The sequence below is a fragment of the Octopus sinensis genome, linkage group LG18 (genome assembly GCF_006345805.1).
Source record: "Octopus sinensis linkage group LG18, ASM634580v1, whole genome shotgun sequence".
In the NCBI taxonomy this organism is placed as follows: domain Eukaryota; kingdom Metazoa; phylum Mollusca; class Cephalopoda; order Octopoda; family Octopodidae; genus Octopus; species Octopus sinensis.
Window position 1 is genome coordinate 7,371,023 of NC_043014.1, and position 10,858 is coordinate 7,381,880.

The window sequence follows — 10,858 nt, forward strand, 5'->3', positions numbered from 1 at the left end:
ATTTTTTCCTTCGTAACTTTTGGGAAAATGGATATCTTTTGATGAAATATTATATGGGGGGAGAGGAGAGGAGCACTCCGTCGGTTACGATGACGAGGGTCCCAGCTGATACGATCGACGGAACAGCCTGCTCATGAAATTAACGCGCAAATGGCTGAGCATTCCACAGACATGTGTACCCCTAACGTAGTTCTCAGGGAGATTCAGCGTGACATAGAGTGTGACAAGGCTGGCCCTTTTTAAATGCAGGTACTACTCATTTTTGCCAGCTGAGTGGACTGGAGCAACATGAAATAAAGTGTCTTGCTCAAGAACACAACGCGTCGCCTGGAATCGAACTCACGACCTTACAATCGTGAGCCAAATGCCCTAACCACCAAGCCATGCGCCTTCACGCCTTTCAAATGGCATAGACAGAAATTATAAAGAAATTTGTGGGGGAAAATTTTCCGAATGGGGGAGGAGAGGACTTTTGAAGAGAAAAAGTTTCATAAATTATGTTTTTCTTGAGTATAATGGAAATAAGTTTTTAAAAAAATTTATCATGGTCGACGCGACGTTCACACGCTACACACCTTCCTTCCGAGCACTGCTGTAAACAGCGGAAGTGAACTAGAACATTAAAACGTAATGCGCATGAACAACAGAGGTCAAGGTCAATCTCTGCCAAGCAGCTTCACTTTGCGTGCTTTAGCTTCGTTACTATGGCAACAGTCCGGATACTTATTCATCAGACCTTGTACACATTATTTTACACCAATTACACTTTTTGGGGGGATTCTTTCGATGATTCCCTTTTACATCAAGTGTATTTGTTTACATTTCAAGTAGATCATCACTTTCCGAAAAATTTCTATTTTTTTTATATATAGGCGCAGGAGTGGCTGTGTGGTAAGTAGCTTGCTTACCAACCACATGGTTCCGGGTTCAGTCCCACTGCGTGGCACCTTGGGCAAGTGTCTTTTACTATAGCCTCGGGCCCACCAAATCCTTGTGAGTGGATTTGGTAGACGGAAACTGAAAGAAGCCCGTCGTATATATGTATATATATATATGTGTGTTTGTGTGTGTGTGTTTGTCTCCCTAGCATTGCTTGACAACCGATGCTAGTGTGTTTACGTCCCCGTCACTTAGCGGTTCGGCAAATGAGAGACCGATAGAATAAGTACAAGGCTTACAATGAATAAGTCCCAGGGTCGATTTGCTCGACTAAAGGTGGTGCTCCAGCATGGCCGCAGTCAAATGATTGAAACAAGTAAAAGAGAAAAGAGTAAAGAGTATGTGACGTTAGGGTTAGGGTATCTTTTTTCTTCAGTGGGTTTATAAGTGACAGCTATGTTACTAGTACCGAATGATCACCTCTTTTTTTTTCTCTTTTGCCCAGGTGTTAAAGTAAACATTAGCCCAATATAAAGATCTTTCCCCGGGAACAGAAAAAGGGTTAACCAGCCTGGGGATATTAACAAGTGTGTGGAAAACGAATATGAACAAAATAATGCGCGCCGACGAAATTTCACTGTTATCGCAGTTTTGTAAGATTTGGCTGCTATTTTGTAGTAAGTGGATAACCGGCTTGAAGACCTGAGGGTCCGCCGAGGTCGACTTTGCCTTTCACCCTTTCGGGGCCGATTAAATAAGTACCAGTTCCGTACTGGGGTCGATATAATAGACTTAATCCGTTTGTCTGTCCTTGTTTGTCCTCCCTGTGTTTTAGCCCCTTGTGGGTAGTAAAGAAATGGGTATTTCGTCTGTCTTTACGTTCTGAGTTCAAATTATGCCGAGGCCGACTTTGCTATTTATCCTTTCGGGGCCGATTAAATAAGTACCAGTTCCGTACTGGGGTCGATATAATAAACAATCCGTTTGTCTGTCCTTGTTTGTCCTCCCTGTGTTTTAGCCCCTTGTGGGTAGTAAAGAAATGGGTATTTCGTCTGTCTTTACGTTCTGAGTTCAAATTATGCCGAGGCCGACTTTGCTATTTATCCTTTCGGGGCCGATTAAATAAGTACCAGTTACGTACTGGGGTCAATATAATCGACTTAATCCGTTTTGTCTGTCCTCTCTGTTTAGCCCCATGTGGGTAGTAAAGAAATAGGTGTATATATATATATATATATATATATATCCATTTTTTCCCCCTTGTTGAAAAATTGAACTTTTACAAACATCGTATTTTTCTATAATTTCGCAAAAAAAAAAAAAGAATCCGGAAAAAGTGAAAAATGAGGGGGGGGGACTTTTTTTCCGAATCGGATCCTCCATAACCAAAAACGTGAGATTCCGTAAAAAGATCAATATATATCCATATATACCTTAAGTTATGATAGAAAAATCGGATCTCGTGAATTTTCCGAAAGTCGCCTCCCCACCCCCACAGGGTCGTCAGCGCGCATTTTTTCTTTTTCATATTCGTTTTCCACACACATGTTAACACCCCCACCCCCTGTTGGGTTTTTTTTTTGTTCCTAAAATAAGGTCTTTATATTGACCCCCTCCTATTACAGTACCAGGTCAACCAATGCCTATGAACGAATTCGGTATACAGAAACAGTATAGAAACTTGTTACGTGTGTGTGTGTGTGTTTGCGTTTCCCCAGTACCGCATGACAACCGGTGTTGGTTTATTTACGTCCCCGTAAGTCGTCGAGCTGGCAGAGAATTGTTAGCATGCTGGACGATATGCCTAGCGATATTTCGCCCGTCGCTACGTTTTGAGTTAAAATTCCGCCGAGGTCGGCTTTACTTTTGGCGTTAGGAAGGGCATCCAGCCGTAGAAACACTGCCAGATCAGACTGGGCCTGGTGCAGCCTTCTGGCTTCCCAGACCCCAGTTGAACCGTCCAACCCATGCTAGCATGGGAAGCGGACGCTAAACGATGATGATGTAACGTTAACAGCTTTGCAAAAGGGACCTATAGAAAATGTACCAGACTTAAAAGAGAAAAAAACAAAATAGTAGACGGAAACTGAAAGAAGCCTGTCGGTATATATATATATATAATATATATATATATATATATGTATGTATGTATGTATGTATGTATGTATGTGTGTTTGTCCCCCTAGCATTGCTTGACAACCGATGCTGGTGTGTTTATGTCCCCGTCACTTAGCGGTTCGGCAAAAAGCGACCGATAGAATAAGGGCACTTGTCATGCTTTTTAGCTGTCAGAAGTGAAAGTCGTCAACTTCCGTGTATTTACGTCAGGTTTATACCTTCGTTAATTTACGCCGTTAATTTACGTACCACCCTAACAGCGTGGTTTATAAAACAATTGAAGTTCAGTTTAAAGTTTATAAATAAATATATTTGGCAATCTTTCGTCTCTAGTAGACCTTTCCGTCGATTTCCGTAAAAAAATTTTTTTTTTTTACATATGGGCTTGCGGGAACTTTTGAAGTAATGAGAGCGAAAGAGACTAAGAGAAAGCGATTGTATGACGAGGGAAGTTCTTTTGAAGTTACCGTGCATGGAAAGCATTGATGTACATGTGTGCGCGTGAGTGTGTGTGTGTGTTTGATGGGGTGTGGGAGACAGACAGTATGTTGTGTAAGTGAAGTGCTTCTGTTAGTGTGTGTGAAGAGACAGAGAGAGTAATGTGTGAAAGAGAGAGATAACTGAAATTTTTTGTATATTACTTCAAAAGTTCCCGCAAGCCCATATGTAAAAAAAAATTTTTTTTTACGGAAATCGACGGAAAGGTCTACTAGAGACGAAAGATCGCCATACATTTCATTCCATGTTCTGTTTAGACTTTATAAATAAATATATTCTTGCAGTGTGTGTATATGTGGCTATATGTCTGACTAATGTGTGTGTGTCTGTATTTATTGTATGTGTGTATAAGTAGTTATATGCTTATATTATCCATTATAGTAATATTTGTCTGTTGAAACACGTTTTAAGGCGATCAATAGTTTAATTAAAGATGTGTCTATACATGTGTGTGTATATATATATATAATATATAATATATATATATGTGTATACATATATATATATATATATATATACATGTATACATAATATATATATATATACATGTGTATACATATATATATATATACATGTGTAATGTATACACATGTATATATATATACATGTATAGACACATCTTTAATTAAACTATTGACCGCCTTAAAACGGATTTCAACAGACAAATGGAAGCACTCCGTCGGTTACGACGACGAGGGTTCCGGTTGATCCGAATCAACGGAACAGCCTGCTCGTGAAATTAACGTGTAAGTGGCTGAGCACTCCACAGACATGTGCACCCTTAACGTAGTTCTCGGGGATATTCAGCGTGACACAGAGAGTGACAAGGCCGGCCCCTTGAAATACAGGTACAACAGAAACAGGAAGTAAGAGTGAGAGAAAGTTGTGGTGAAAGAGTACAGCAGGGATCACCACCATCCTCTGCCGGAGCCTCGTGGAGCTTTTAGGTGTTTTTGCTCAATAAACACTCACAATGCCCGGTCTAGGAATCGAAACCGCGAGTCCGCTGCCGTAACCACTGGGCCAATGCGCCTCCACAACAGACAAATATTACTGTAATGGATAATATATAAGAATATGGCACTGTCATGCTTTTAGCTGTCAGCATGACAGTGCCATGTTAACGACTTTCACTTCTGACAGCTAAAAGCAGTTCGGCAAAAGAAACCGATAGAATAAGTACTGGGCTTACAAAAAGAATAAGTCCCGGGGTCGATTTGCTCGACTAAAAGGCGGTGCTCCAGCATGGCCGCAGTCAAATGACTGAAACAAGTAAAAGAGTAAAAGAGATACAGTACGGCGACGGGCCGGATGAATTGACCCCGAGGGCCGCGTAGTTCACTGACCCCCCCCACACACACACACACACACATACCCATCCACCCACCCACACTTAACTAGTGCCCTTCAAGACGGTGTAAGCCCCAGCATGGCCGCAGTCCAATGACTGAAAAAGTAAAAAGATAAAAATATACAGCCGGGCTTTCTGAAGAGCTGTCCAAGACAAACTGGAATTTCCCCGTTTCTATAAATAATACAAGTGTTGATAATGTATGGATATAGGCGCAGGAGTGGCTGTGTGGTAAGTAGCTTGCTAACCAACCACATGGTCCCGGGTTCAGTCCCACTGCGTGGCATCTTGGGCAAGTGTCTTCTGCTATAGCCCCGGGCCGACCAATGCCTTGTGAGTGGATTTGGTAGACGGAAACTGAAAGAAGCCCGTCGTATATATATACATATATATATATGTATATGCGTGTGTGTTTGTGTCTGTGTTTGTCCCCCTAGCATTGCTTGACAACCGATGCTGGTGTGTTTACGTCCCCGTCACTTAGCGGTTCGGCAAAAGAGACCGATAGAATAAGTACTGGTCTTACAAAAGAATAAGTCCCGGGGTCGATTTGCTCGACTAAAGGCGGTGCTCCAGCATGGCCGCAGTCAAAATGACTGAAACATGTAAAAAAAAAAAAAATTTTTTTAATAATCCATCGTTTTATAATTATAAAACTTATAAAAGACAACGTTTCGCTGTTGGAATTAAGGTGTCAAAGGTTGACTTTTGCGTTTCAGACTTCTAAAGTATTGAATTGTCTTTCGTTCACCATTCCCAGTCAATATCTGATGCTGCAAATCCAAATTTGCAGTTAAAACTGAAAGAAGCCCGTCGTATATCGTTATATATATATATATATATATATATATATATATATAAGTACAAAGTGAGATATCCATTTTCTTATTTATATATATATATATATATATACTAGCAGTATCGCCCGGCGTTGCTCGGGTTTGTAAGGGAAATAACTATATAAGAATTTTTAGAGAGTTATAGCCAAAAAATGCATTAAAAATGGAAAAAAAATAATGGTAACTTTTTTTTAAATCGTTGGCTCATCGTAGACATTTTTAGAGTTACTTCCCTTACATAATAGCGAAAAAATGCATTAAAATGGGAAAAAATGATGGTGAATTATTTTTTAAATCGTAGACTCATCGTAGACGCGCGCTAATACCCAGAAGGGCTCGATATGAATGACGACTATAAGATACCCGGTTTTGGTTAAACTGCACCACAAAATGTGGGAGTAGTTAGGAATCTAAATCGCAGGAGACAGACACACAACTTCACTTTTATATATAAAGATATATATATATATATATATATATATATATATATATATATATATATATGTATGGTATGTATACGTTTGTGTGTCTGTTTGTCCCGCCAACATCGCTTGACAACCGATGCTGGTGTGTTTACGTCCCCATAACTTAGCGGTTCGGCAAAAGTGACCGATAGAACAAGTACTAGGCTTACAATGAATAAGTCCTAGGGTCGATTTGCTCGACTAAATCTCTGTTATAAAAAAGGCAACACGTGTTGGCGTAAGGTGATTATTGGGCAATCGTGACCAAAGATTGCCTCTTATTAAAACATGGGTCGGTCTATAAAACTACCAATAATCCGTTGAGGACGGCTTTAGCTTTCCAAATATTTTTTTGTCGGTCATTCAGAACAGCTACCGGACATAAGTTGGAATTTCTCTAAGTTTCTTTTAATTTTTTTTTCCTTTTTGTGTGGGTGTCGGCTGTGTGATAAGTGACTTGCTTACCAACCACATGGTTCCGGGTTCAGTCCCACTACGTGGCACCTCGGGCAAGTGTCTTCTGCTATAGCCTCGGGCCGACCATAGCCTTGTGAGTGGATTTGGTAGACGGAAACTGGGAGAAGCCCGTCGTAAATATATATATAAGTACAAAGTGAGATATCCATTTTCTTTATATATATATATGTATATGTATGTATGTATGTATGATGTTGTGTGTGTGTGTGTGTGTATACGTTTATGTTTGTCCTCCCCAACATCGCTTGACAACCGATGCCGGTGTGTTTACGTCCCCGTAAATTAACGGTTCGGCAAAAAAAGACCGATAGAATAAGTACTAGGCTTACAATGAATAAGTTCCGGGGTCGGTTTTGCTCGACTAAAAGGCGGTGCTCCAGCACGGCCACAGTCAAATGACTGAAACGAGTAAAAGGGAGTAAAAGAGTATACATTTTCCTGAGGGGTTAGGGTAACCCTGTTTCGGTTTGGATATTTTTTTATTCTAAGGAAACAGGGGGGGGGTGTCTTTTAATTTTTTTTTTCTTTATTAAGAAACAAATTATGGAGTAATACACCTTCATCATGTTTTCACAAAAATCTTTCGGTTCCTGTTTCACAAACGTTTATTGAAGAATGCGAATTTAAATAAACGTGTAAGTGTGTGATTCTGTTAAGACATCACATTTATAGGGGTCTTCTGTCAACCTTAAAATATAAAAATAAGCAACACGTGTTGAAAGAACGAAGATAAAACAGCCCCTAAAAATTCTCAGAAAAACTATATCAATTCCTTTTTCTTGTTATTATTTTTTCCCTTTTTTCTCTCTTTCATAAAAAATTATTATTTCTTAAATTACTTCCAACTTATATCACTTTCTTAATTGTCGCCCAAGTGATAACAGAAAACGTGGGGGGGTTTTTTAAAAAATAAACATTAAAACAAACCAAATTGACTTAACACATCAATTATAGAGAAAGATAAATTAAATATATATACATATATATACTTACAAAAAATTTGGTCAGATCTAAAATACCAGCGTATTGATGTGTTCGAGTGATTAAAACATGTATACACACATATACATTCATGAACCACACTTGCTGATGAGAAATGAAAATACTGTTAGGCGGGTGTGTTCGGATATTAAAATGCACCGCCGGTGTCGCACCAAACCGAGTCCCTCCACCGCCGGTGTCGGACCAAACCGAGTCCCTTAATTACAGAGGGTACTTAAACCGATTTTCAAAATAGAGGATTTTGTTCCTGTATTTATTTTGAGATGTTCTGCGTTTCTTTCAATTAATTTTAAATATAACAAAGAATTTAGTAAAATAACTTAGTTATCATTAAGCTAGTGTTAGGAACATAAATTGTGTCTAAGGTTTGGTGGAAGATTTTAATTCAGAACTTATGAAAACAAAACATTTGTACAACAGAGCCAGGGGTGGTTTCAACCAGGTTGGTATCAAAAGGGTTAAGAATTGTTTCTCTATTATATATATGTTAACCCTTTTGTTACCATATATCTGTTGAGATGCTCTGTGTTTCTTTCAATTAATTTTAAATATAACAAAGAATTTAGTAAAATAACTTGGTTATCATTAAGCTAGTGTTAGGAACATAAATTGTGACTAAGGTTTGGTGGAAGATTTCAATTCAAAACTTACGAAAACAAGACATTTCTACTCAGAGCTGGTTTCAGCCAGGTTGGTAACAAAAGGGTTAAGAATTGTTCTCTATTATATATTTTAACCCATTTGTTACCATATTTCTGTTGAGATGCTCTGTGTTTCTTTCAATTAATTTTAATATAACAAAGAATTTAGTAAAATAACTTAGTTATCATTAAGCTAGTGTTAAGAACATAAATTGGACTAAGGTTTGGTGGAAGATTTTAATTCAGAACTTATGAAAACAAAACATTTGTACAACAGAGCCAGGGGTGGTTTCAACCAGGTTGGTATCAAAAGGATTAAGAATTGTTTCTCTATATATATTTTAACCTATTACCATATTTCTGTGAGATGCTCTGTGTTTCTTTCAATAATTTTAAATATAACAAAGAATTTAGTAAAATAACTTAGTTACCATTAAGCTAGTGTTAAGAACATAAATGTGACTAAGGTTTGGTGGAAGATTTCAATTCAAAACTTACGAAAACAAGACATTGTACTCAGAGCCAGAGGTGGTTTCAGCCAGGTTGGTAACAAAAGGGTTAACTGTAACAAAAGAGACGCCCTGAAAAAAAAATTACAAACTAAATCTTACTGCTTCACATCAAAAGCTTGATTTGTCAATTGACTGTATGATGTAGTTACTGTGCAGTAACCATATATGAAATGATTTAACCCTTTTGTTACTGTATTTATTTTGAGATGCTCTGTGTTTCTTTAAATTACTTTAAATATAACAAAGAATTTAGTAAAATAACTTAGTTATCATTCAGCTGGTGTTAGGAACATAAATTGTGACTAATGTTTGGTGGAAGATTTTAATTCAAAACGTATGAAAATAAGACATTTGTACTCAGAGCCAGAGGTGGTTTCAGCTGGGTTGGTAACGAAAGGGGTTAAGAATTGTTTCTCTATTATATATATTTTAACCCTTTTGTTACTGTATTTATTTTGAGATGCCCTGTGTTTCTTTCAATTACGTTAAATATAACAAAGAACTTAGTAAAATAACTTAGTTATCATTCAGCTAGTGTTAGGAACATGAAGATTTTAATTCAAAACTTAAGAAAACAAGACATTTGTACTCAGAGCCAGAGCCAGTTTCAGTCGGATTAAGAATTGTTTCTCTATTATATATTTTAACCTTTTTGTTACCATATATCTGTTGAGATGCTCTGTGTTTCTTTCAATTAATTTTAAATATAACAAAGAATTTAGTAAAATAACTTGGTTATCATTAAGCTAGTGTTAGGAACATAAATTGTGACTAAGGTTTGGTGGAAGATTTCAATTCAAAACTTACGAAAACAAGACATTTGTACTCAGAGCCAGAGGTGGTTTCAGCCAGGTTGGTAACAAAAGGGTTAAGAATTGTTTCTCTATTATATATTTTAACCCATTTGTTACCATATTTCTGTTGAGATGCTCTGTGTTTCTTTCAATTAATTTTAAATATAACAAAGAATTTAGTAAAATAACTTAGTTATCATTAAGCTAGTGTTAAGAACATAAATTGTGACTAAGGTTTGGTGGAAGATTTCAATTCAAAACTTACGAAAACAAGACATTTCTACTCAGAGCCAGAGCCAGTTTTAGCCAGGTTGGTAACAAAAGGGTTAAGAATTGTTTCTCTATTATATATTTTAACCTATTACCATATTTCTGTTGAGATGCTCTGTGTTTCTTTCAATTAATTTTAAATATAACAAAGAATTTAGTAAAATAACTTAGTTATCATTAAGCTAGTGTTAAGAACATAAATTGTGACTAAGGTTTGGTGGAAGATTTCAATTCAAAACTTACGAAAACAAGACATTTGTACTCAGAGCCAGAGGTGGTTTCAGTCAGGTTGGTAACAAAAGGGTTAACTGTAACAAAAGAGACGCCCTGAAAAAAAATTACAAACTAAATCTTACTGCTTCACATCAAAAGCTTGATTTGTCAATTGACTGTATGATGTAGTTACTGTGCAGTAACCATATATGAAATGATTTAACCCTTTTGTTACTGTATTTATTTTGAGATGCTCTGTGTTTCTTTAAATTACTTTAAATATAACAAAGAATTTAGTAAAATAACTTTGTTATCATTAAGCTGGTGTTAGGAACATAAATTGTGACTAAGGTTTGGTGGAAGATTTTAATTCAAAACGTATGAAAATAAGACATTTGTACTCAGAGCCAGAGGTGGTTTCAGCCAGGTTGGTAACAAAAGGGTTAAGAATTGTTTCTCTATTATATATATTTTAACCCTTTTGTTACTGTATTTATTTTGAGATGCCCTGTGTTTCTTTCAATTACGTTAAATATAACAAAGAACTTAGTAAAATAACTTAGTTATCATTCAGCTAGTGTTAGGAACATGAAGATTTTAATTCAAAACTTAAGAAAACAAGACATTTGTACTCAGAGCCAGAGCCAGTTTCAGTCGGATTAAGAATTGTTTCTCTATTATATATTTTAACCTTTTTGTTACCATATTTCTGTTGAGATGCTCTGTGTTTCTTTAAATTACTTTAAATATAACAAAGAATTTAGTAAATTAACTTTGTTATCATTAAGTGAGTGTTAGGA

At 36.9% G+C, this 10,858-nt stretch overlaps 1 protein-coding gene across 1 annotated transcript in view; it reads right to left on the reverse strand.

Annotated features, from left to right (window-relative positions):
• LOC115221375 overlaps window positions 1-7,773 on the reverse strand; it is a 31,953-nt gene extending 24,180 nt beyond the window's left edge. The window contains exon 1 of the mRNA XM_029791550.2: window positions 7,620-7,773. The gene's annotated coding sequence lies outside the window, so the exon portion shown is untranslated. The remainder of the gene's footprint in view (window positions 1-7,619) is intronic.
• Window positions 7,774-10,858: the final 3,085 nt, after the last annotated feature.